This window comes from Protobothrops mucrosquamatus, unplaced genomic scaffold (assembly GCF_001527695.2).
Source record: "Protobothrops mucrosquamatus isolate PMUCROS unplaced genomic scaffold, P.Mucros_1.0 scaffold481, whole genome shotgun sequence".
Lineage (NCBI taxonomy): Eukaryota > Metazoa > Chordata > Lepidosauria > Squamata > Viperidae > Protobothrops > Protobothrops mucrosquamatus.
The window spans coordinates 219,621-223,578 of NW_015386801.1; the positions used below are offsets into that span (position 1 = coordinate 219,621).

General features: G+C 41.8%; 1 protein-coding gene across 1 annotated transcript in view; it reads left to right on the forward strand.

The window, feature by feature from the left end:
- Nucleotides 1-417: 417 nt before the first annotated feature.
- Nucleotides 418-3,958, forward strand: part of LOC107288116 (dnaJ homolog subfamily B member 2-like) — a 19,464-nt gene continuing 15,923 nt past the window's right edge. The window contains exon 1 of the mRNA XM_015816699.1: nt 418-451. The gene's annotated coding sequence lies outside the window, so the exon portion shown is untranslated. The remainder of the gene's footprint in view (nt 452-3,958) is intronic.

Genomic DNA, 3,958 nt, shown 5'->3' on the forward strand with positions numbered 1-3,958 from the left:
ATTATTCTTTGAGGCAGAGTGAAGTAAGAGAATGCAAAATCTAGGGATCGTCTGAAATGTAGGGTGGGAGCATTTTTGCTTGTTGCCCCATCTATTCAATCTTTACTTATTTTGTAGAAGAGACATTGATGGAAGAGTGGGAAATCATGAAGGAAATATCAGCAAAGAGGAAACAATATATCTTGTGTCAAATGTATTAACAAAGATGCAAATGAGCTACGTAACTCTGGTCATTTTGTTTAGTCCAGAAGATTATCTTAGTATCTGTACTGCAAGGAGTATGAAATGAATATTTTGAATTCAGGAGCAATCAGTTGGGTCCATATGACACTTCCTTATAGAATGTAACTCCTTTGCAGACTTCTGATTGCAAGTTTGAATGATGAGGCTAGAAGAGTCTAAACCGAGCTGAACTTCCGAACAAGGGTGCAACATTGCTGGATCTATAGAGGTAGTTCTCATTTAGCAACCGCAACTTGAGACCTGCAACTTGGTTGGTAAGCAAAGCAGTTGCTAAGTGAACAGCAGCTGTGCTTATGACTTTCAACTTTCCTTGGCTTTACAGACCTGCAGAAGGCCATAAATATAAGGCTCGGTCATAACATTACTTTTTCATCACTGCAAATGGTTGCTAAATGAGGCAGTTGCTAAACAAGGACTGTCTATATTCTCCTCTCCTTTCTGGTCTAGTGTGGTCAGAGCAGCTGTTCTTCCTGCAACCTTCTGTCTCTTAAAAATCTAGGCATACTTCTCATGACTTTATGGACACATCCATGTAGTAATTTCTTCCAGGAGTTTGGACTTCCCAATTTAGCCTGCAGCCCTGGGATTTCCTGAAAGCCTTCTATTCAAGTATTAAATAGGCCCAGCCCTGCTTAGCTCCCAAGGTCAGCCAGGTGCTGCCATCTGTTGAGACATAATTGTTAAACTACTTAATGATACTTAATGAAGAAGATCTGAGCCAACAGCAACCTTCCAGTACTGGAGACTGGGTCACCTTGGGTGCTGCTCTGTTCTGCCCTTGAGTTGGAATGGGTCACAGTGAGATCTGGGATTCCCCATCTCTGACATCCAGGATAGAATTTGACTGGGAAATATAAGTGGTTTTTTGGGGGGAAAGGAACTCCCCATTAGTTGAGGCAATTCTGTGGAGTAGATGTTAGGTGGCAGTGGCTGAAGTAAACAGAAGCAGCTCCCCAGATGGTGCTAGGTAACCCCATGTTGTTGGGTATCAAGGAGTAAATGATTGTGTGTCTGAATTGGGCACAAATGGTCGAATTGCAAGTGGAAAGACCGGCTGTTAAACACAGGCACTTTAAGTGCCTCCAGAGGGATCAGAGAGGATTGTTATAGGAACCGAGACCAAAATATAGTTTTAGATCCTGATGCGGGCCAAGCAAAACCATTCAAAAGATCTCTGTGATATGCATCATTTTGCCAATGCAAGAAGTCCTCGACTTACAACAGTTCGTTTAGTGACCATCCAAAGTTACAACTGCATGAAAAAAGTGACATGACAATTTTTTTCACACTTATGACTGTTATGGTATCCCTGTGGTCACATGATCAAAATTCAGATGCTTGGCAACTGGTTCATATTTATGATGCTTGCAGTGTCCCAGGGTCACGCGGTCACCTTTTGCGACCTGACAAAGCCAAGCCAGTGGGGGAGCCAGTTTCAGTTTACAACTTTGTCACTAACTTAACTAAAACTGCAGTGATTCACTTAACAACTATGGCAAGAAAGGTCGTAAATTTTTGTGGGACAAAATTCACTTAAATGTCTCACTCAGCAACAGAACTTTTGGGCTCAGTTGTGGTCATAAGTTGAGGACTACCTGTGTTTGCACAGCTTTGTCAGAGCCATTTGTTCTGCACTTCCTTCATGCCACAGCACAAGGCCAGGCCACCTGTTATTTAAGGAGGGCAAGACAAGTGATATGGTCTCAGCCTACCCCCTAGGGGAAACCTTTTCTCCACGGCAGAAGTGGGGTGTTTCCTCCTCCTGCTGATGTGAGCTCAGCAATCTAGTCTACCTGCTGGGCTTCTTTATGTCCTACACAAATCCCTCCATACCTATTGGCATACCCCCAGCCCATCCTCCTTCTCCCCATTGTCTGCATTTTTGACATCCATTACCTGCTGGGCTGGCTGCTTTAAAAGGCTGGTTAGTTGCTCAACAGTGTTTTTCCCTTTTTTGACCTGGTGGAAATTGACAAGAGTCCTACCAAGTTTCCCTTTCTAGGGAACCTGAAGGCTGCAGTGTGGAAAAACCCCATCTTAAAAAAAGAGGAAACCTTATATTAACCAGGGACAGAGTTGTATATTTTTCCTTTAGAAAAGCAACAACTTTTAGACTATAATTGGAGATACCATGTTATCCTCTCCCTAAGCCATTAATCCCTTGTAAAGTAGATTGTGGCCCTTTCATTTCATGGTTCTTTCATTTCGCTGGCCAGATCCAGATGGCATGAGAAGGGATATAAGAAAGGAGTTTGGCTCAGGTTTGGTTTCATTTATGCATTTATGATGTTGTATGAGAAATAGCTATTTACGAGTGTTATGTAATATATTTGGTAAAATTCAGCTCTATAGATATTTATGGCTGATACAGGCAATTGAATACAGGTAGTCCTTGACTTACCACTACAACTGAGCCCAAACTTTCTGTTGCTAAGTGAAGCAGTGAATTTTGCCCCATTTTTAGTTGTTAAATGAATCACTGCAGGTGATAAATGCAGGGGACAGGGGACAGGGGACAGGACAAGGACAGGGGACAGGACAAGAAACAATGGATGGAAACTAATCAAGGAGAGAAGCAGCCTGGAATTAAGGAGAAACTTCCTAACAGCGAGGACAATTAACCAGTGGAACAACTTGCCTTCAGACATTGTAGGTGCTTCATCACTGGAGTTTTTAAGAAGAGACTGGACAGTCACTTGTCTGAAATAGTATAGGATTTCAGGCTTGAGCAGGGGGCTGGACTAGTAGACCTTCAAGGTCCCTTCCAGCTCTATTCTGATTCAGGCATTAAGTTATTAATATGGTTGTTAAGTGAATCTGGCTTCTCTATTGACTTTGCTTGACAGAAGGTCGCAAAAGGTGATCACATCCTGGGACACTGCAACGGTCATAAATATGAGTCAATTGCCAAGTGTCTGAATTTTGATCACAAGACCTTGAGGATGCTGTGAAAAATGATCATGTCACTTTTTTCAGTGATATTGTAACTTTGAACGGTCACTAAATGAACTGTTGTAAGTCGAGGACTTATTGACTGTATTGTGTATGGGCTCCAATCTGAACCACTGTATCTCCCGAAGAGCTTCACGGGCCATCTCTGGTGACTCTGGGCCGTCACCCAAAATGGCGTGGCTGACATTTCAAAACTTTCGTAGCAGTTCTGAGGGTGGGGATTGGAATGCACTTGCTTTGCCCTTTAAAGCCACCCATGAGCCACAACCTGCTTTTCAGCTTCTGGGTGAGTTTTATTTGGAGAATGGAAACAGGCGGCATCCCAGACGCAAACTCTTCTCATTCCCAAGTTTGGGACTCCTGTCCTCTTATTTCATATGTGACAAGTCATCCACTATTGAGGTAATAATAATAATAATAATAATAATAATAATAATAATAATAATAATAATAATAATAATAATAATAATAATAATAATAATAGTAGTAGTAGTAGTAGTAGTAATAATGATAATGATAATAATAATAATAGTAGTAGTAGTAGTAGTAGTAGTAATAAAGTTGGAAGGGACCTTGGAGGTCATCTAGTCCAACCCCTTGCTCAGGCAGGAAACCCCATACCATTTCAGACAAATGGCTGTCCAGTCTCTTCTTAAAAACTTCCAGTGTTGGAGCATTCACCACTTCTGGAGGCAGGTTGTTCCACTGGTTAATTGTTCTAACTGTCAGGAAGTTTCTCCTTAGTTCTAGGTTGCTTCTCTCT